Genomic DNA, 24,205 nt, shown 5'->3' on the forward strand with positions numbered 1-24,205 from the left:
CTTGCCCCAGGCCCCGCACCCTCGTATAGACTGCCTTGACCACTGGACTAGCAGATAGTGGCTTACCGTCGCTTAGCAGTTCCAGGGCGCTTCACACTGCCAGGAGCAGCAGCGGTGGTGGTGGTGGCTTTGCTGGCCGTGGTGGTGCTGGTGGCTGCGGTCCGGAGCCAGCTATGAGCCAACGCCTGCGCTGGCGTCATGCGACAATTCGGATCCCATCTGTTGAGAGATGCACGGGGGACACACGCGGCCACGTGGTGAGAGAGGCATGCTGAGAGCTTTGATGTTCCTTCCTGTTCCCACGAGGTCCAGGAACGCACAGCAGCAGCGGAAGCCGCAGCAGCAGTGGGAGCCCTCTGATGCCCAGCAGTGGCTTGCACAGACCTCCCACTCCTCCACAGAGGGCTAACTTCACAGAGGGCCAGTGACACCGCTTATTGGCAGGTCCACTCAGCTCCACATCTTCCTGGTGATCGGTGCAGAGCGGTCGCTGATAAATTGGAGGGGGGAATCCTCGTGGGGAGGGGAGGGGGGGAGTGGTGGGTGGTTCTTACCGCAGACAGGAGCTGATGAATTCGACAAACTCCGGGTCGTCGCTGTTGAGCACCTTGTGCAGTGGGAAGCTCCCCGGCACCCTTTTTTTGCCTGGGCAGAACATCTTCCCCCGATGGTCTGCAGGAGCCATGCACAGCGGGAGAGACGAAGTCACCAACCACCACGTCGCCCACCTACTCACTTACTGACCAATCCATCAACCCACTCATCCACCTACCCACGCATACTCTTCCACCTACCCAATTGCTCACCCACTCATCTACCCACCCACTCACCCACCCTCTCACTGACCCGCTGACCCACTCACTCACACACTCACCCATCCATTCGCGCAATTACCCACCAACCTACTCGCCTACTTACCCACATACCCACCCACTTGCCCACACACCCATTTACCCACCCACACACCCAAGGAATTAAAAATACAAAAACGCCCCCTCCAAAACAAAATAACAACAGCCTGAGGCTACTCCCTAAAACTGAATCCGGTCTGTCACTCACCCCACGCTTCAACTCACCAAAGAAGTCCGTTCTGTCGGGTGCTGCATTCACAAAGTATCTTGGAGGCATCCCCAGAATCTGCACATGGTTGACATGAAGACAAAGGTCACCCGTAAACTGTAGGGGCAAGTGCTGTTAGATCGAGTAGCAAAAGCAGCAGCGTTTGTTGAGGGCCAGCACTGTGGCGCACAGAGACAGGAGTGGCGGGCCACATTGACCCAGGTACTTCACACATTCCACGAGGTACTCAGTTGAGGCTGACTCAAACTAGAGGAGGCCCAGGACAGTTCAGACAATCGTCACTGGTGTTGGCCATGAGCTGGAATCGAACTCAGTTTCTAGCACAGCAGGCTGACCGCTATACTACCGCTCCCTTACACATACAAGACACACACGTGTACACGCAACATATGACGGCCGTTATTCACAGATCACCAAGTGGCCACCCCCCCTCCTGCCACCCCCATAGCCCACGACTCCACGGAAAGAGAGGGGGATCACGAGCAGACAGACGCCGTGTGGGAAATACCTCTATGCAGCGCGGCAGGTGATCTTCATGGCTGTTGGACCGGAATAATTCCCTGCCTGTCGCCAACTCCGCCACCGTGCAGCCCAACGCCCACATATCCACTCCACATGTCAAGCTATAACCCAGCAACAGCTCCGGAGCCAAGTATTCTAGGGTCCCACCAACATTCATAGCTGTACAATAATCACAAGAACAACAAACATTGGTGCGTGTGTACACACTGTGTCTTAAACAGCATCATCATTATACACATAAACAGTCACATGTACAGACACTCAGATACTCACACACAGACACACTCAGACAAACGCTAACATATAGACACTCACCCGGACGCAGAGACACCCATGCGTAAAGACAGCCATACAGACACCCACACGCAGACACTCACACACCCAGGTGAGGTCACTCACGTTGACTTTCCACAAAAAAGCTCGTGCCAAAGTCCGTGATCCTCATGGTGCCAGTCACGGTGTCTTTGACGAGAACATTTTCCTGGAGGAGGGGTAGAATTAATTCAAACTCAGAGGTTACGCCGATATCATTCAGCCAGCAGTGAATCAATCACATACCACGACACGCACTAAACAGGGGAACTAGATGAGGCATAGCGCTGTCGACTAGCGTCAGTCAAGTGCAATATTCGCTGTTTTCTGACAGCTGTCACTGGGCGGTGCCCCTTTCAAGTACGTCAAAATTGGAGATGTGAGTAGAGGCGTGTCACGTTCAAAGCACTCTCAGGCACCATCAAAGTAAAGGGGCTGGCTCTATTGACAACCGATTGCCGTTGCTCCAACAGGAGAGCTGCATGGAGCTCACAGCTGGATGAGTGCCCGTTAACGAGTTACAGACAAAAAGCCACTCACAAGAGAGTGCAAGGATTCCGTGATGCTTTCTACTGCACCTTTATCTTTGGACGTTTTCAATTTGCAGATTGGAATTCGATAACGAGTAGTTGTCAGGCCAAAATGTACGTTCTTTTTGACTCCGTTTCGTGTCTCCCAGGGTTTGGGGCAATGCTGATCAACGTTGCCGGTTTTGTCTCTGGTGAGTCCCCAAGAGCGACACGACTCTACACTATAGTTTAATTCATACCAGATCATCTTCACCAGAGGTAGCATGACCCTGCCCCCTTCCAGTGAGAAGGGCAGAGCTAACATATCAACCTTGTGACCAACATGGCCGGTTTTCTCTGTGGAACGAGTCCCCAATGAAGATACACCTCTGCACCAAAGTGAAAGCTGAATGCTGTGTCCACTCACTGGCTTGATGTCCGCGTGGACGATTTTCCTGGAATTGATGTGGCACAAGAACTTGAGGATGCCCCTGGTGTAGGTTTTCACCATCGCCATGTCCAACCGCCGGAGCCCCGCTTTTCTAATCACTTCATGAAGGCTCTCCCTGCGAGAGAGGCAGAAGCAGCAACAAAAACACAGCATCAGTGCAATCCCCTACAATGCTGCACTGATTCTGATAACGATAATCATGTTAATATTGTACGTTCATGTGCACGTTCAAAACCAATATTAAGAGTTATAGTTCCGTGTGGGTTGAGGTCGTCAGTTTGCCAATAAACCAAATAAATTGGCATATATGCCAGCTTGACAACTTTATTTCATTGGCTTTGTTGCCGGGTGGTGGAGGGTTATCTATTGGGAGAAGATAAAAACTTCACACAGAAAAGAAGCTCGGATTCTCGCCAAGAGACACAAGCATCACCACTGCCATCCTGCCACCCTGCTGATTGAGTGGAGGCGTGGCTTGGTAAAAGTGGCAGGGCTAATGGAGAAAAGAGAAGTGGCCTCCAATGCACCCATGACACATGGCAGCTCCACAGTATTGCAATGCATGGGTGGCGTGGGCATCTCAAAATTAACAGCTTGCTGCGGTGGCGAGATGACATCTCCCCCGCCTGGTATGGAGGAGGTTGTAGGTTTGATCCCCACCGTGACGCCTGCACATTTGGAGTTTGCATGTTCTCCCCGTGGGCACGTGGATTTTTCTGTGGGTCCATTGGTTTTTCCTCCACATTTAGAAACTACATGTTCCTTTTTAAATTTTGATTTAAAGCTTTCGTGACTGCAGGGATTCATATTCTTGGTTCTTTCGGTAAAGTCACGTAGAAGGGAAACAATAAAATAATAAAAATATAAAACAATCAAATTCTCACGACGTTTCGACTGCAACACAAGCAATCATCATCAGGTGTGAAAACCACAACAAGAAAATTTGAAAAAAGTGGCGGTTATTTTTAACGTCGTGAGAATTTTATTGTTTTATATTTCTATTATTTTATTGTTTTCCTTCTACGTGACTTTACCGAAAGAACCAAGAATATACATGTTACTTTGTTAAGTTTTTATTTGTGGCCAGGTCGCTTCTAAAAAATAACGAAAGTTTGTTAAGTTAGTTAACCACATTATTGGCGGAGGCGGGGGGAGGGGGCATGCAGTACATACTTCAACAGCTCCAGGACGATACAGTGGTGTCCTCTGAAATAAAATGTATTCAGGACTTTGATGATGTTGAAATCTTCATCACTGCCCTCGCCCTGAAGTTCCAGAGCTATCTGGAGTTCCATCTTCTGGTATGTTTCTTGCTTGGAGCTGCACAGAGGAAGTCCACAAATGAAGATCCTATATTTGCTTAAGGGATATCCAGAGCCAAATTCTAGCCAGAATAAATTAATTAAATATGAATTCACCAGGTCTAACAGCACCATGAGTTCCAGTAGTACACTCAACTATCATTGGTGAGGAGCTGCCACAGAGGGAGCAGGAGCCGATGTAGGGCACCCGATAGGATTTGGAAGTGAAGAGCCATTCAAATCGGATTGGTCATTTGAGAAATCTAAATGCAAACGCATGTTAACACAACGCATCTTCGCTTCAATGTGGCTCTTCCATTAGGGCACACTTTTCGCACAACGCGGAATGTGCCCGTAATAACACGAACGCGCCCATTGCATAACGGAACGCTTTTCGATTTAAAACAAAACACACTTGTTAAAACGTGGAACATGCCTGTTAAAGCGCGGAACCCGCCCGTTATAACACTATTTGTGGGTAGTCAACAACGAACTACTTTCTTGAGCTGCAATGATACATTGCTCGCAATGATAAAGTAACATGGCGGCATACCCTCAGTTATTGGTCTCGTCATCTCAAGGTGTATGAGTGCATTGTATCTCGCCAAACATTATTATTACATTATTTATGGGGAAATTTTTTTTGCTCAATACTTTTTGCTGAACGCAGAACTTTTCAGGAATGTATCTACAGCATTAAATGAGGAATTACCATAATGTGCAGGTAATCCTTCAGCAATGGGATGCTTTCCCCCAATATTAGTTTACACTGTGTGTGTATTTTAAGCTTTATGGAGTAAAAATCTGAGAACCCAGAAGGAACTGATGCAGAACAGGGGTATAACATGTAAACTCCATACAGGAGGGCACCCGAATCAGGAGTCGAACCCAGGCCCCCCTTCTCACTTTGATGCACAGGCGTCACCACCACATCGCACGGCTGCCCGTGGCAACGGACTTAACAACATCGGCCTCGTGACGGAGCGGCTCTGAAGTCTTACCTCGATGGTGACACCAGGATCTTGATGGCCACCAGGGTGTTCCTTTTGTGATCAAGGCACTGGATCACCTGGCCTTGACCTCCTTCTCCAATCTTCTTCAGCACCTCATAGCGGTAGTGGAGGTGCTCATGCCGGAACTGCACAAAAGGTACAATCATTTAAAGTGAAAATAATTCCAATCACAAAGTTTAAGAAATGACGATGTATATTCTTTGGGTCTTTCGGTAAAGTCACGTCGATAGGTTCAAAGAAAATAACAAAAAACAAAACAACAATCAAAGGGCTGCCAGGTGAAAATTAGCATGTTATTGAGAGATTAGCATGTTAATGAGAGATGAGCATGTTAATGAGTCATTAGTATGCTAATTAGAGATTAGCATGTTAATGAGAGATTAGCATGTTAATGAGTCATTAGTATGCTAATTAGAGAGTAGAATGTTAATGGAAGATCGCAGAGCCACAACCGAGGGGTCGGCGCGCGAAGTGGCTGTGTTCGTGTGAATCCTGTGAAAGCACAAGTTTGAAATGGGCATGAAGCACAACTAACATCGGAAGGTGGTAGGATGGGAACATCATAGCCAGTTATGACTTAAACTGGTTGATAATGTCCTTCTAATGATTGCACAGTTTGTACCCATCTTCTCGGTGGAAATTGTGTCTGTGTCTATATATATGAATGGCTTCATGAACAAAATCTTTGTTGATAGCCAGTAGGCTTGCAAAGTACCTTCGTCTTAGAGAAATACATTTCGTGTGAGCCCACCACGTTAAAACAATGATCAGCCACGGCTGAGGTATGGTCCTACCGTGTTTCAGATCCTAACGAGTTTCGGATCTGCCTTCTGTTCCCGAACATAAGGCAGATCTGAAACTGCCGGGTTGGCTGCCCACCACTTGCATTAATATTGGCTGCTGACATTTGGGCTACGCCCAATTCAAACCCTTATAAACAGTTTGCCTTGGGAAGCTAACCCCCCTTTTCCTGAAGACGACCACTTGTGTTGCGATCGAAACGTCATAGTTTTTGTTTTTTGTTCTTTTCTTTGAACCTATATACGTGACTTTACCGAAAGACCCAAAGAATATGAATTCCTGCAGTCACGAAAGCTTTAATTCAAGATTTAAGTGAGAATGTAATTTTCAAAAGTATTCTCTGTAATTATTACGTTTTTTTTACCTGTCATTGTGGAATATTCTGATGTCTGCTGACTCAGTCACCCTTAAAAAAGAGCTTCTTAGCTCAATGGGCTTTACTCGGGATTAAAAATTCTGATTCTGAAGTGCATTGGTGTGTGTGTGTGTAATAGCCCTGGTTGGTACTTCAGGTGCAATAACAAGAAGCCACAAACCCCGCTACCGATAGGCCCTGTGACCGCCCCCACAGTTGGTGTTTTGTGGCGAGCCTCACCAGAATGTAATTTCGTTCGTAGTCGTCGTATCCACCATTGTTGAATCCCTCAGATTTGTTGTAGAGTGCAAAGTACCACACTTCCTGCATGGCTGCGAGTTCCAGCTTCTCACGGTTGGTCAAGTGAGGGCCAAAGAGAGCCATGATTTCTGCAGACATGAGAAGAACAACAACAGCTGTGTGATCCCAAATTTGAGCAATTTGTAGGAAAATATTTCAGGATTGGGATATTTTGGCCAATACCAGGTATGTCTGTATGTATGCTAAACTTATTTTGCACCGTACGTTGGCCACCTGGATATCACCCATGCATCATGGTCGCTATGAAATCTCCACTGCATCATGGCCACTGTGACATCCACCATACAACATGGCCATCGTGATGTTACAGCATTCACCATGGCCCTCTGTGACGTCGCTCATTACCGTTCTTACCTTGCGGTGATTTGCTGCAGGCGGAGGCGGTGCCCTCTGGGGACAGCGCACTCCACGTGGTGCAAGATTCGCCCTTACTCCTCGCCTCTCCAGCTCGGCTCATCTACATGCACACAAAGACAAAGGTCCACCACGTAAGCTTTAGCAAGATGTTGGGGAAAGCGCAGGAGGCGAGCACTGAGCCAGGATCTCTGAGATCCTGGGCTCCACAATCAGGAGGGTCCTGCCAAGATGTTGTAAGTTCTCAGCGTTGGGATATTTGGCTGATATCTGATGTCACACCTGGATTTACAATGAGACACGTGTGGATTTAGAGGACACACGCAGGTGAATGGCATCCTTCAAACTGTTAAGAGAAGTGGGGCTGGGCCAGGAAATGCCACGGCCAGGAGGAACAACGATGGCCGATGATCAAGAACAATAACGGAGCTGCAGCCAAGTATCGGAGCACGTCTGAGAGGTCAGCAGAAAGATGGAGCGACAAAATCGGTGCTTGGTGGATTATTCCATTGCAGGATCATGAGGGGTGGTAGCAGGGTCTCAGGGAAGGAGGCCTTCATCCAGTAGTGGATAGATAAAAGTACTGTAGATTATTCACGTGTAGACAGGCAGGTACACAGGATCTCGGGGGAGATACTCTGATAGATGCACACACACTCAGGCAGGCAAGCAGATGCACACTCAGGTATATGGATAGGTGACAGGTAGCCACACGCAAAGTGGAGAGCACACGTCCATCCATACTTCACCACACGAGTGGAGGAGCCACACGTACCTCCATGGTGGCAACTTGCAGAGCAGGGTGCACAGAACTCGCAGCGTCTCTCGCACAGTCCGGGTCTCTGCATGCGGAGCAGGAGACGAAGGCGAGGATCACAAATAGTCGAGGGGGCGTGACGGTACCCAGATCTCAACACGAGGACTCACATCCTCACCATGAACCCACATCATCAACGCAGACTCACATCATCACCACTTACTCACAACACGAAACACAAAAACAACCAACATTCGCCACAAAGTAGTGGTGATGTCACCACGGCGCCTGTGCCGGGCCAGGTGCACTTTTAGGCCACATCAAGTGCCGAAGGCTGTCAAGACGTCACGGGATAGACCCAGGTTCCAAAGGTTGGCTGAGATGACTGGTAGATACACCAGCTGTATCCCAAACTGTGCCAACTTTCTGAATTTTATCCGCCACTCGTTGTGAGCGTCACTCCTCTGCCCTCAGTTGTTGTTGGAGGGCGACTGCCTCCAACTGCCCAGTAGCATCCTTCACGAGCTTCCTCGTGAAGGATGCTATTTACACCGCTGATACCACTCTTCTGCAAGTCCACTCAGCTCCACATCCTCCCAGACAGCATCAGTGCATATTTTCGACAGCCCATGTCATGCCCGTTTAGCCCCCTTTATGCGGCCAAAAAAACTGCTTGGATATGTGGGCTACAAGACCCAGCCAACGCAGCCTTGCCTGCCGGAGGAGCTTACTGGTGGGAAAGTCTCCAGATCTTTCAAGGATTTGTGAGCCCCTCACACAATCCAGCCTGTTTAAAGCCATGACGGATCGCAGGAACCACCACTAACACCACGAACAACACCACCACCAACAACACCAGCACCACCACCAACAAGAAAATTACCACCATCAACACCATCACCAAAAACATCACTAACACCACTAACAATACCAACACCACCCCCATCAACACCACCTACATCAACACCACCCCCATCAACACCAACAACACCACCATCAACAACACCACCACCAACTCGACTACCAACACCACCAACAGCACCACCAACAGCACCACCAACAACACCAATACGACCACTAAAACCACCAACACCACCACCATCAACACCACCAACACAACCACCAACAACACCCCAATCAACACCACCAACACCACGAACACCACCACGACCACCAAAACCACCAACAACACCACCGCCATCAAAACCACCAACAACACCACCACCAACACCACCATCAACAACACCACTATCAACAACACCACCACCAACTCGACTACCAACACCACCAACAGCACCACCAACAACACCACCACCATCAACACCAACAACACCACCATCAACAACACCACCATCAACAACACCACCACCAACTCGACTACCAACACCACCAACAGCACCACCAACAACACCACCACCACCAACACAACCACCATCAACAACACCACTAGCAACAAAGATAAAGATCCCCCTTATAGATGAAATAGACTGTTGGGGCAAGTGCTGATAGCCAGCAGTACCTATGAAGGCCAGAACGGCACACGAGGGAATGGGTGGCCAACACAACGCCCGACCGCCTTTGTCTCCCTAGTGGCGACGCTTTCACACCACACCAGGTACTCATTTGAGGCTGAGTCGACCTAGGGGAGGCCCAGGACCGGTTCACATAATCGCCACCGTGTTGGCCTTGAGAGGGAATCCAACTCGGGGACACCGGGTTCATAGCGCGGCGCGTTAACCACTACACCCACACAGACTCACACACACACAGACACACACACACAGACTCACACACAGACACACACACACAGACTCACACACACAGACTCACACACACAGACTCACACACACACACAGACTCACACACACACAGACTCACATCACCTCACCGCTCCTCACCTTCGCCAGATGCTCTCCCCGCCTCTCTAACGGACAAACTGCCAGGAGGAAGCGCGTGGCTCGAGACGAGGGGGCGGTACCATGAGACCACGCCCACTGCGACGTAAACAGCCCTGAGCCCCTCCCCCCACCGAAGCTCCTCCCCCCCATGGCCACACCCCCTCGCCCCACCCCTTTACCCCCCTCACCCCGCCCCCTCTCCCCGCCCCTCCCCCCGCTGCTTCTTCCGCTGAGGCCGGGGCGAGTGGAGGCGGCGCTGTGCATTGTGGGTGGCGAGCGGCCGATTTGGATTCCCGCTCACGGCCACCGTCGGTGGCTCGCGAGCTTCTGAAGCGGCGGCTCGCTGGCTGGGCCACCTCTACGTCGACTCAGCCCGAAGAAGGCGAGAAGCTTGCACGGTGTGGACACAGCAGCAGTGGCGGTGGTGCGGGGGAGGCAGAGGAGGCGCCTGGCCCACAGCCGTCACGCGCTAGGCGCCTGCTGAGTTCACGGCCCTGCTGCTGCTGATGATGATGATGAGGAGAGGCACTGCCAGATTGCGGCTGATGGGATGAGTTAAATTTAGTTTTTTTGTATCTCTGGAGGGACGGATTTGTTGTCGTGGCAGAAATGGCCTCCACTTGAGGCCGCGATGTGGAGTATTTGGTCTCCTCTTCCACGCTGGGCGTAGCCACACTTTACCCCTCCACACGCGGGCCGTGAGCTCACTGGACTTGCAATGCAGAGGTGCAGGTTCGAGTCCATTTCACACTCAGCCACTCACTCACCCACCCACTCAGCCACCAACTCACTCAGCCACCCACTCACCCACTCAGCCACTCAGCCACCCACTCACTCAGCCACTCACTCACCCACCAATTCAACCACTCACTCACCCACCAATTCATCCACTCACTCAGCCACCCACTCAGCCACCCACTCAGCCACCCACTCAGCCACCCACTCACCCAATCACCCACTCACTCACCCACCAATTCAGCTACTTAGCCACCCACTCACCCACCCACACAGCCACCCACTCACTCAGCCACTCACTCAGCCACCCACCCACTCACCCAACCACAGAGGGATAAAGACCCTTCATGCAGTGGTTGTGTAGTATCTGCGTCAATATTTTTGTTGTTTGGTCATGGTGGTGGTCATGGTGGTGGTCATGGTGGTGGTCATGGTGGTGGTCGTGGTGGTGGTCGTGGTGGTCGTGGTGGTGGTCGTGGTGGCGGTCGTGGTGGCGGTCGTGGTGGTGGTTGTGGTGGTGGTTGTGGTGGTGGTGGTTGTGGTTGTTGTGGTGGTGGTTGTGATTATAATTGTGGCTTTAGTTTTGGTTGTATAGGTGGTTGTAGTGGTGGTTGAGGTTACATTTGTGGTGTAGGTGGTTATGTTGGTTGTTATGGTAATTGTGGCTCTGGTTGTGGTGCTTGTGGTGGTTTTGGTTGTGGTTATAATTGTTGTGTAGGTTGTGGTTATATGTGCGGTTGTGGTGTTTGTGGTTATATTTCTTATAATTGTGTAGGTGGTGGTTGTAATGGTCATAGTTGTGGTGTAGGTGGTTTTAATGGTTGTTATGGTAGTTGTATGTATTTTGAACTTATGTCGCACCCTTCCCAGCCAACCGTGCTAATTGGAGGTGTGGTTTTAGTTGTGGTTATTTTATGGTTGTTTTGGTTATAGTTGTGGTGGTGATTGTGGTTGGTGCAGGTGCTGGGATGAAGGATCCGTTCTGGGTCCTCTTGCCGTCTGGCTCCAACAGCGATGGCTCGAGCCAGCACTGCCGCCCCTGTGACACGTTGGTCACATGACCTTGCCTCCCAGCATACCTTGCAGTCGTCGTTGATTCTGGGCCATCTTTACCTCCTGCATCTCTAGAGGAGCTCTCGCTTCCTGTAAGCGCTCTCCTCTTACCTCTGCTCTCTCTCCCCGTGTCTCCCTCCTCTCTCTCCCCTTGTCTCCATCCCCCTCTTATTTCTTGGTGGTCCAGGTTCAGGGGTCAGGAGTTTACTGGCTGCACTCCAACCTTTGACCTTGGCTGTCACTCGAGTGGATTTGTCGCACAGCAGTCAACCCATAGCATCAGGATCTGTCCCCTGACCTCCTCCTGCGCCTAGCCTGGAACAGCAGTCAACCTGTGGCACCAGGATCTGTCCTGTGACCTCCTCCTGCATCTAGCCTGGTACAGCAGTCAACCCATGGCACCTGGGTCTGTCCCATGTACTCCTGCTCCTGCATCTAGTCTGGCACAGCAGTAAACCCATGGCACCTGGTTTGTTGTGATGATATTACCGCCACGTAGTGGCGAATGGTGGCCATTGTCGTTGTGAGTTGGTGAGCTTGTGTGTAAGTAATTGTGATTGAGTATGTGACTATCATGTCATGTGTGCGAGTTGGATAGTAATGGTGTGTTTACGAGGGTGAGTGTGTGTGGGTGTGTGAGTATCGTGGTGAGGATGTGAGTGATGGTATGTGACAGTGTGAGTTTGATGGTGATTGTATCATGGTGAGTGCAAGCAATACTGTGAGTTTGACTTATTTGCCCCCCCTCCCTTTACCCACTACCCACTCTTCCTTCCTCTTCCTCTCTCCCCCCACTCTCCCCACCCCCTCTACCTCCCTCTCTTTCCCTGCCTCTCTATCCCTCTCCTTTCTCCCGTAACTACCTTGCCTGTAATACAAGAGGTCGTGGGTTCGATCCCTACCCTCACACCTGCTAGATATTTTGAGTTTGCGTGTCTCTCTCTCCCTGTGGTCGTGTTCAGAGTGTTTGGTTTCTATAAATGTCGACGTGATGATAAGCCACTTCGTTGACCGATAATTTTTGGCCTTTTCCCTTGTGTAGAAGAGCTGTGTAGCTCGGTGGGCCTTACCCGGTAAAATATAAATAGTTTAGTTTCCTCTCTTCCTCCTCCCTTCCTCCCTCTCCACACCCCCTACCCTCCAGCACAACAACAAGAAGCAGGAGGAGGAAGGTTTGTCTCCCAAGCCGAGCGCTTCCGGGTCCACCTTCATGATCCTCCCTCTGCCCCAGGGTGGAAAGATCCCCTGGCACAGGGTTACGGTACCCCACCCACATACGCACAGGGGTACGGTGCCCCCGTCACATATAAGCACAGGGGTACGGTGCCCCCGCCACACATCCGCACAGGGGTACGGTACCCCCTACTCACATGCCAGGCTATGTGCACCACACAGAGACCCAAAGACTCGCACATAGATCCATAGACTTACACAGACCCATAGACTCACACAGAGACCCAAAACTCACACATAGATCCATAGACTTACATAGACTTATTGACTCACACAGAAACCAATTAGCTCAAACAAAGACCCGTTGAAACACAGACAATATACTTACACAAAGGCCCATAGACTCACACAGACTAATCCACTTACTCACCCACTCGTGCACCCACCTACTCAACGACTCACAGGCCTACTCGCTCACCCAATCCCTCACCTATTCACTCAGCCACTCACTCAGAAACTCGCTCAAGAACTCACCATTTTACCCACCCACTTGCTCACCCACTCAAGCACCCACTCACAGAATCACTCGTAAATTCACCCACTCACACGCTCAGAAACTGACTCACAAAATCATTACCCACTCACTCATGCCCTCACTCGCCCACTTACCCATGCGCGCACAGATTCCCCGACTTACTTACTCGCTCACAGACTCCCTCTCTGATAGACTCGCTCATAGATTCACTCGCCTCGCTCATAGATTCACTCGCTCACAGACTCAATTGCTCACAGACTCACTCAGAAGCTCTCACCCACTAACTTATTCAGGAGCGGGTGGGGACCATGACGGACCAGCAGCGGGGGGGGGGGGGGGGTAGAGTGAGTGAGTGGAGTGAGGTGAGTGGAGTGAGTGGAGAGAAATAAGCAGCTGTGAAAGTTTGGGATACCACTACTTGAAAAAAATTTACTGTACCATTGAAAATTAGTTTAATGTTAGGTTTGATTTAGAACATCTTTCCAATTATTGCTTAATTTGAAACCATCCTCTCGGTTGAAATTGTGTCTGTGTTTGTAAATCTGATTTGCCTCGTGGACAAATCTCTGATAAAAACCCGTGGGTTTGCAGAGAACCTTGGTATCGGAGAAAACGATATCGTGATCACCCACAGCGTTGTAACAGTGGTCAGCTACGGCAGAATAATTCGTTCTGCCGTGTTTAAAATCTGATTTTTGCTCACGAATTCGGTCAAAGACATGTCGCTTCGTCTCCCCGATATAGCAGTCACCACAAGTGCAGCTCAGTTTGTAAACCCCGGGGTACTGTAAGTCAGGAACGACATCCTTCACGTATGGGATCGGGTCACGGATTTTGTGTACTGTATTGTTTGTCATAACTACTACTGTTACTACCACACCGTAGTTTTATAACTAGTATAACTACTACTGTTACTACCACACCGTAGTGTTATTATAACTAGTATAACTACTGTTACTACACCACTGTAGTGTTATTATAACTAGTATAACTACTACTGTTACTACCACACCGTAGTATTATTATAACTAGTATAACTACTACTATTACTACCACACCGTAGTATTATATCTAGTATAACTACTACTGTTACTACCACACCGTAGTGTTATTATAACTAGTATAACTACTACTGTTACTAATACTGCTACTGTTACTATCACACGGTAGTCTTATTACAATTATAACTACTCTTACTAATATTACTTCTGTTACTACCACACCAAAGTATTCATATTACTGCAGTTACTACCACACCACAGTGTTATTACTACGTTTAATATAGCACTACCACTTAGCCGCATCACACGTGTACACTCACGTATACACTCACGTATACACAGGTGTACACTCACGTTTACACTCATACACACTTGTACGCTCAACAACAACAGACCGCCATTCCCCACTAAGTGGCGGTGATGTCACCATGGTGCCTCTGCCAGGCTAGGTGCACTTGAGGCCACGTGACGTGTCGAAGGTTCGCTGACACAATGTCACGGGACACACCCAGATGCCATGCGTTGACTAAGATGCTTGGTGGATGCACCAGCTGTGTCCTTTACTGCGCCAACTTGCTGCATTTTATCCACCCAGCACTCCGTTCATTGTTGTGAGCGCCGCTCCTCTGCCCTGACTTGTTGTTGGAGGGCGACTGCCTCCAACTACCCAGTAGCGTCTTTCACGAGCCTCCTCCATAGAGGTCGATCTTAACACCGCTGGTACCGGTCTTCAGCAAGTCCACTCAGCTCCACATCCTCCCGTATTGCATCAGTCCATCTCTACTCCAGCCCGTTTCTTGCCCTTTTAACCTCTATAAATGGACAAACAAGCAACTTGGGCATGAGGTGGTGGGGCATGAGGGCTACATGACCCAGCAAATGCAGCGTTGCCTGCCGGAGGAGCTCATTAATGGGACTGTGTTGCGGTCTTTCAAGGACAATCCAGCCTGGTTAAACCAAGGATGGATCGTACGCAGGCCAGCCTAAATGTTTCTAACCAGCGCAGATGTTCCATGAGGGGTCAACATTTCACAAGTATAGAGAAGGAAGGGCATGGCTGTGGTTGAGACGATCCAAAGCTTCGTGTTGCGTGACAGACCAGGAAGCTTCCACACAGCATTAAACAGCCGATGAATAGATAATGCCGCCTAACTGATTCAGAGTGAGACCTCTGCTGTCAAACCGGAGCTGGTCATAAGCACACTGCTCAGATATGGAAAACTCTCCACTTTACACTCTACAAATGCTCCATTGTAGATAACACAACAACAACCGTCATTCGCCACTAAGTGGCGGTGACATCACCACGGTGCTTGTGCCAGGCTATGTGCACCTTGAGGCCATACACACACGTGCACACTTGTACATTTACACACTTATACGCAATTGCACACTCACACACATGTACACACGTAAAGACAAAGGTCTTGTAGCCTACACAGAATATTAGGTCAAGTGCCCACCTATCAAGGACGGCACTAAACACAAGGGAGGTGGTGTGACCAGCGCCATGGCCGGCCGCCTTCGTCTCCCCCGTGCTGACGTTCACTACAAGCCACACCAGGTTCTCGTATTCATCTGAATCTAAGTAAGTTGGTAAATTTGTAAATGCGCAACTATTATAAGCCAGGTGATCACGATGAGCACGCAGGGGATGAGAGATCGGTTCTGATGTTTGCTGTCGCCATTCTTAACCGCGCACTTGACTCGAACTCGGCTCGCCGGGTCCGTAGCGCGGTGCGCTATCCGCTACGTGAGCGCCGATGCCGCGTCAGTTGTTTCTGTCACAGTTGTTGCCGCCACTGCTCGCACCCGTCGCCCTCATCGTCCTCCCCGTCGTCGTCGTTGTAGCGCAGCGACCCGGCGTCCCGTCTGGCGGAAGCCCGCAGCGGACGTCCCCGTACTTCCAGACCCTCGCCGTGGCCGAATCGCAGCGCCAGCGCCCCGAGCCGGCCTCCCTGAGCTCGCGGGAGGATCTCGACCGCTGGTAAAACGGTCGTGGCCGGCCCAAGTTCGAGTGCGCGCCCTCCCTTCTTACAGGTGGCCCAACTCGGATTTGGAGCTTGGGCAAACGTCCTCAATTCCCAATTCGGCAGCCTCTCACCACCGTTGTGATGGTTCAGAACTGGTTTCTAGTGCATTGCACACAGTACCCGCTTGACCACTCGATGTCCGATCACGGCCACGATGCACCACTCCGCTACTCCTTCCGCAATCATCTGGCTCGACCACCTCTATCCATTCAGAGCGGTCTACATCGGCCGCTTCTACTGCCACCCATGCGCCCACCACTCGCTCTGCCTGCCTGTCAATTGCCTTCAACCCAATGGCTTTGAATACACCACACAGTCTCATTGGCTCTGGGAGAATAAGCAGGCCTGGGCTTAGTGCTTAGATAGGAGACTCCCTGGGAATACCTGGTGTTGTGGGCTTAGGCCACAAGGTGACTAGTCGAAGGCGTGCATCGATGGATTCTTGATTCCATCTATCCTTATCATTGAGGTGCATCCTCGTCGTATTCATGACGTTCTACTTGGTACCATTTCCTCCCACACGCACCACTCAATCCAATTGGCCAAACATTCCAATGTAGCGGGAGCCTCCTGAAAATGTCTTGAGACTCAGTAAGGCTCTCCCGGGTAAACAGAAGGCAGCTTTAACATTTTGTCATCAGTCACCCTTTAACCCTTGTCTCTACACACCAACCTGCAGCATGTTCAGAACTCATCCAGCTGACTGTTCATCAGCCCACCTTGGCCACCTGCTCCCCGTCTGCTGTTCCCTCACTTGGCCATTCGTCCGAATCGGCTGGCAGTGATCCAGAACTTTGGAGGCAAGGGTTGGCCACTCCGTGCTGGCCACATCACCCCCTCGTGTGCCGTTCCGGCCTTAACAGATGTTCGCTCGCAGCATTTGCCCCGGCGGTCTCTTGAGGCGATAGGAGGGATCTCTGTCCTCTTGAGTTGGTGACCGAGCGATCGTTTGAGTGACGCAGCTCCCTGCCCACACGTCGCCACCACAGCGCGGGTCGCATGGCCCAGGATTAGGGCGAGCTCAGCCTCGCGGTCGCACACGGGGAGCCAGAAGGAAACCCCACTCAGAACGTGGAACGTATCGGCGACGTCCTCATTGGTAACAAATGCTCTCCCTCTCTACTCCACTCCCATCACTTCTCACTTTCCTCATTCCGAGTGTGGCAATGTCTGACAACCCCTGTGTTTTCCCTGTCCCCAATTAGACTGTCAAGAAAGGCTCGGCATCCTCTTGAGCGAGTGGAAGCAGCCCATGAGGTGCGGTCTTGGTCGTGAAGCCCGTTGCGCTGACGCTACCGACGGCAGTATCGCGCTTTTATTCTGCCCTCGGCTTCTTGAAGTGCTCACAAGGGGCCGGCATTCCACCGCACTCCCTCCCCAGCAACTCAACTACTCCCATTGCAAGGCCCACTATTCGATTCCGGATCAGATCATTTGTATGGTCTTGTTATCATTTGTATTGTTTCTCAATTATTCTCCGTTTAACGATTAATTGTAATAACTTGTTCAGTGTTGTGTGCTCTGTTAGCCGCGGTCTCGCGTGGTAGGGGTGGCTCGCAAACCAACCTGCCGCACCGGTGTCACATTGACCATCACCACCATGGGCCTAAATGTCAAATATATTGAACGATTGGAAATAATAACTTCTCACGCACGCAACTCGGCGCTTTCATCAGGTGCGTATCGCGTGGCGTGATTAACAATCGTGCGGTTAGGGTCGAAGCTAGTTTTGTGTTGTTTATTAAAGTCGGGGCCATGGTCCGGTCGGCCCAAGTGCATGTAGAGTCCGGGCTCCGCTCGGTTCGGGGTACTGCCGGTGCCGCCACGCTCGTGACGCCGGCACTGGTGTCTCTCCGCAGCCCGAGGGAGCGCTACGAGGAGGAGATGGTGGTGCGAGCCGAGGCTCTGGTCGACTCCGGCAGGCGGCTAGTACAGAGGTACGAGCAGGAGAAGAGCCGTCTCGCCGACGGGCTGCTCCACCCACGCTCGCACGGATGGCCGGATGAGGTCGCGGCCGCCGAACCACCGACCCGACGGACGACCCCCGCCCAGCCGCCAGCCCACGGGTACCCCCAACAAGTAAATCACCCGACAAGCATCATCCTGACCCACCGACCAAATAACTTACAGACCGATAACTCGCCACCCCATCCTTTGACCCAATAAAACACTTTCGCAACAATATATATGAACACGCCACCCGACTTGCCCACCCTCTGACTCTATAAGACACCGAGGCTAATACAATACAAAGGCAACGCAAAACTAGTTTAGCGCCAATGGATTTGACTAAAACCACTCGTGCACAAGACCAGTTGAAAAACTATCCTGACATTTTTTAAAATTAATACACACCATGAGGAGGGTAATTCCTTAATCGGCATGCTCGAAGTGGTCGAGTGACAAGGACGTATGTTCTCCTGTACGTGCATTACACGTAGTAATGTTCTCCTGTAAACGAGGGCTACTCCGAGGAAAATGTGCACAGCGCACGCTGCGCTCCCACGGTTTCGTCTTTATGATGAGCCACGCTTTCCATGTCACAGCGATCTGCAGGTTCTGTGCTTGTTTAGCTTGAGGCTGTAGTCATCGCCGCGATGCCACCAGGGAGTCTGCTGAGTGAGCTCCCGCGCCCCGTTATCAATCGAAGGCTCGCGTCGACGAGCCGCGTGCCGTCAGGCTCGTTCGGAACAGGACTGTGGCTGGGAGGGCTCGGCGGGTTGTTTACAAGTTCTTGGGAGACGCTGCCGTGTTTACACAACCAATGGGGAAGCAACGTCGGCTCGGAATGAACTCGGCAAAATTATATCACTTGAGAGAGAAGGCTGCAGATTTGTGCGTGTCGTTGTCTCGTTACCAGCTTTTGGTGAACACTTGGGTGTCACGTGGTGCATTTTGTCATTCTCGTGACAGACTGCAAAGGCTGAAAGGGAATTTCCTCACATCCGACATGACACAATATACGCACAGACACACGTAAAATTTACCCCCTGTACTTTCCAATATTCCTATAACCGTGCTTGATTCAAGACACTTATTACCTCTTTATCGGTGACACATTTTATAGTCATGATTTTTGCTGGCTGTTTTGTGTTTTTGGGTCTTTGGGACTGTCCGTGATGAACAAAAATAAAATTAGTTCCTTGAGTGTAATCCCCTCCATATACGTAGGCTTTGTTTGGGCACTCCAGTTTGCTGCCACACACGACGACCAATTCAACTCCTGCCCTCGCCCTCAGGACCCTCTTGGAAATGCAGCTTGAGACCACCAATTACTGCACTGCCACTCCCTGAATGCATGATATTGCAACATTGGTCAAAAATAAAATCCATTCCAGTCATTCTTAGCACATCAACGGATGAAGGCCCCTCCCGTACGTCGCGTTCATAATGGGGGTCATTTTACCATATTTCACCACGCTGGTGAGTGCGAGTTAGGAAAGCGTGGGTGCCGGTCAGTTCAGATGTCGCTCGCCACTGATGCGTGCCGTGGGTGGGAATCGAACTCGGGTCGCCGGGTTTGTAGCGTGATGCGCGTAGCACTGCGTCACCGCTTCCCAAACGCACGTATTGCACCATGTACCTGTACTGTGCGAAACAAGTGTTGGCACACACGCATGTCCTCCTTTCTTACAATTGCTCTGACGCTTCTCTGGATCCCCTTGCTGGCAGGTGCTCAAGTCATCCACTCGCTCACCATAGCACTCTCATGGGACAGCTGCCGGGAAGAGATTTCTGATGGGTGCTGGGTGGTATCTTTTAAACATCGCCAGGCACACCCCAATTCTCCATTTCACAGCCTCGAGACGTTTTGCACATTTGTAGATGCAGGGCTTTACATTCCTCGCTCTACATTCCCCCCAGGATGCTACTGTAGGCTGGCTCGGAGTGGGAAATATCGGCGTAAGGCACTACCACTAGAGTGTAAGGTATGCCTTTCCATAATAATGCTTCATTATCGTCCTCATAATCTTATAAGTCTATAAACAATTTTATACAAAATTGTGAGGACCAAATAAAGAGAGATTGATGTGGCGTGGCAAAATAATTCCCGGTGCAGCGATCCGGAGCCGTTCCGGCTGAAAGTAAACATTGAGCGGCGCGATGGAGAGAAAGAGCAGTCTAATCACGAGAGAAGAAGGAGCGATGAAGGGGCCGCTCCTACCTCTTGTAGCAAGCCTCCCTTCTCACGCCTCTGGATACTTCACTGTCTATCAATGCTCACAACACGCTCGATTCTCTCCTTGTTTTTTTTTATTCTCGTCGATTCTTTTGTATGGAAGCCCCCGTTTCAGTGAGCCCGGTGCTCTCCTCCATCCCGTAGGCATTAGGACGTGACTCGCCTCCTCCCGTGGAACGTCTGACCTCCATGCCCCTCCCTGCGCTCCGCTCCCACAATGCGCCCTCTCCTCACCAGTTCCCAAGTTCTCCATTCGGTGGCCACACTTCCCCTACAAGGTGAGCCTGCAAGCGGACCCGGGAAGCTGCGATCCTTCGTGAACTCGCCAGCACTTTCCTTCAGCATCTTTCTCTGGAGGCTTCCTGAAGTCCGGAGCTCCGGACTGATTAAGAAGCTGAGTCTGTCTAAACTCCTTTATTACCTAAGGATGATTCCTTCCCACATTATTTTTTGTACGGTGTGGCCCAAAAGTCAGGACACATCGGGTTTTTATTGTAGAGTGTGGCCCAAAAGTCAGGAAACATAAGGTAATTTTTTTACAAGGTGGCCCAAAAGTCAGGACACTGAGTGATTGTCCAGGGTGGCCAAAACGTCATGGCACATCGGGGTTATTGTTGTACAGTGTGGCCCAAAAGCCAAGACACATAGGGTTATTGTACAGGGTGGCCTAAAAGTCAGGACACATTGATTTATTGTTCAGGGTGGCCCAAAATTCAAAAGAAAATTGATTTTTATACAGCGTCGCCCAAAAGTCTTGACAAGTCTCACACAGAGAGACTGTGTGAGACCCAGAGGCATTGGGACCATGGAGACCGATAGATTTACATATAGCCTCACACTGAGACCCATCGAAACACAGAGACAATATACTTGCACAAAGACACATAGACTCACAAAGAGACTCAGACAATGGACTCTCACAGAGAAAAGACTCACACAGAGACCCATAGACATACACATCGACTCACACTGATACCCATCAACTCATACAGAGACCCAAAGACTCACACAGAGACGCATCCACTCGCTCACCCACTTATTCACTGCTTGTGCACCCACCCACTTACTTACCGACTCCCTCACAAGCTTACTCGCTCACTCGATCCCTCACCGACTCACACATCCACTCAGCCACTCACTCACCCACTCACTCACTCACCCACTCACTCACTCATAGACTATCTCAGAAAATCACCCACTCACAAACTCAAATGCTCGCTCACCCAAACATTTACCCACTCATCCACTTGCTCAACGACACGTGCCCAGACTCACTCGCACCCAGTCTCATTCGCTCCCAGACTCACTCGCTCCCAGACTCACTCGCTTTCAGACACTCACTCACAGTTCTTGCTCAGAAGCTCACTCACCCACTAATTCAGAAACTAACTCAACCACCAAACCACCGACTCAAATAATTCCCTCACTCATCCGCACCCACTCACTGACCTATTTCTTCATACATTCACTCTGCCACTCACTGGCCAACTCACTCACTCATCCACTCACTCAGAAACTCCTACAAACCCCGACCCATTCACTCAAAAACTCACCTTCTCACTCACCCATCCATTCACCCACTCACTCATCCAATAACTCACTCACTCATTAAAGTACTCACTTACTCACCCATTTTCTCAGCCACTCAATCGGAAACTCACTTACCAACTCGCTCAGACACTCACTTACTCATAAAAGGACCGTTTTACTCGCCCACTCACTCAATAACCTGCTCCTTCACTCATAAAATAATTTAACCTCTCAGTCACAAACTCGCTCATCCACTTGCTCAAGCAGTCACTCGCTCACTCAATATTTTTTGCATTTATTCCCTCCATCAATCATTCAGCAACTCACCCAATCATTAAAGAATGATGTACTCACAAACGCACCCACAAACTCAGTTAACCACCCACCCTCTTACTCAAAAACTAAATTTTCCAATCATTCACCTACCCACTCATCTCGCTCACTTCCTCACCCACTCACTCATATACAAACTCGGTCACCCACTCACTTAGAAACTTACTCACTACTCACTTACTCACTACTCACCCACTCACTCACTCATGGACTCACTCACAAATTCACACTGTCACTCACTAAGAAACTCACTCATCCATGTGTAACGACCCCAAGAGACCGTTCATCGTGTGGTTTCCACCACGCGAACGACTGCGGCTGTTGATTGCGCAGCTCCGGCCACGACGACCCCCTCCACGGTTTACAGTGTTTCCCCCTCGTAACCGTGGAGTTTCTCTGGGTGCTTCGGTTTCCCCCCACTTGTGTAAGCGCTCGTCATTCATTGGTCGAAATATCTTAAAAAGAAAACTCAATTCAGGACCTTACTATGACTCAGTGTGGCTTTCCTGGAGTAAATATATTATTATAAAACATTACAGGAAGTTAATATTCAATTCTGATTCCGCACCCCTCAATGCCCTTTTTAAGTTCAATTTGTGCATGTCCAATGACATGATGACACCTGCTGGTTACAAAAAGGGAAGCACGGGTACAGGCACCGCTGAAACAACATCCAATCCGAAAGGGAGAGGCATCTGGGCCAAAGGTAATGGGTGGGGCTGGCCGGGATGCTTCGGGAACCCGCTCGAAGGTTCTACTATAGGGCGTGGCCAGTGGCGGAGCCTAGCCGCGCTTGCGGTGATATAAGCGGGGGCGGAGGACTCTTGGGTCCGGACTGCGTCGCTGCTCGCCGTCATCTCTCTCTGTCGTCCGACCACGTGGAAGATCTACCTCGGCTTCCATCACCCTCCTCGGCACGCCACCAGCCAGCGGCTTGGCCGAGCACGGATGGTGGAACCACGCTGAGTTACCGGCCGTGTGTTTGTAGCCCATAGAGATGCTAACATCCAGTGTTGTATTTGGAGTGAGAGATACGGTGTTGTGCCCGTATATGAATAAAATAAATCCCCTCTGCACAATGTGTCGCGGAAATCGCTCATTACACAAGTAAGACTCACACAAGCATCCATACTCAAAGACCCATAGATTCCAACAGACATCCACACACTGCAATATACACACACATAGACTCACACAGCGACCTTATAGACTCGCACACAGACCCATAGCCTCACACAGAGATCCATACATTCAGAGACCCAAAAACTCACACCGAAATCCATAGACTCGAGGCCAATAAGAATACAAATTAAAAATATTTATTTGTACTGCAGGAATCTAACGAGCGATAAAGATATTTTTCACAGATGTCCAGTCAGGCGGGTCAAAATGTAACAACAAAAATAGAATACAAAACACGACAGGAGAGATATACAAATTATTTACAAACATACAAATGAAACTAAACAATTTTTTATCTTATCACAGACCCCTTAGACTCAAAGAAACCTAAACTCCTTAATTACTAAACCTATAAGAATCGAAACCCATAAACCCGCTAAACCTCTAAACACCTAACCCTCTAAACCTATAACCCTCTAAACCCGTAACCTTCTAAACCCTAAAACTCTATCCTTAACCTTCTCATCCTCAAAACCGTAACTTTCTAAAACCCTCAATCCCTAACCTTCTAAATCCCAAACCATCTAAACCCCAATCCTCTTAAACACCTAACCTTCTAAACCCCTAACTCTCTAAACCTCTATAACCCTAAATACTAACCCTCTCAACATGTAACTCTCTAAACCCTCTAAACACATAACCCTCTAATCCTATAAAGGGTTTTTGGGGTAAGTTAATGTAAATGTATCGTTACACCAGCCACCACACGACAGCCAATTCATAAATTCTATCACATAACTAAAAAATGCCGATTTGCTTCTACTTTAGGACACCGG

At 49.9% G+C, this 24,205-nt stretch overlaps 1 long non-coding RNA gene across 2 annotated transcripts; it reads left to right on the top strand.

Annotated features, from left to right (window-relative positions):
* Positions 1–9,915: 9,915 nt before the first annotated feature.
* Positions 9,916–23,732, top strand: LOC142923137 (uncharacterized). Of its 2 annotated transcripts, XR_012940541.1 has the most exons (6): positions 9,916–10,072; positions 12,607–12,723; positions 16,023–16,158; positions 17,410–17,461; positions 18,064–18,283; positions 19,877–23,732. It is a non-coding gene; the product is annotated as an uncharacterized LOC142923137 (long non-coding RNA). The 2 variants fall into 2 exon arrangements; XR_012940542.1 differs by lacking the exon at positions 16,023–16,158.
* Positions 23,733–24,205: the final 473 nt, after the last annotated feature.

Source organism: Petromyzon marinus, unplaced genomic scaffold (genome assembly GCF_048934315.1).
Source record: "Petromyzon marinus isolate PM22_M1 ecotype Great Lakes invasive population unplaced genomic scaffold, UKy_Petmar_22M1.pri1.0 PM_Scaffold_30, whole genome shotgun sequence".
Classification (NCBI taxonomy): Eukaryota; Metazoa; Chordata; class Hyperoartia; order Petromyzontiformes; family Petromyzontidae; genus Petromyzon; species Petromyzon marinus.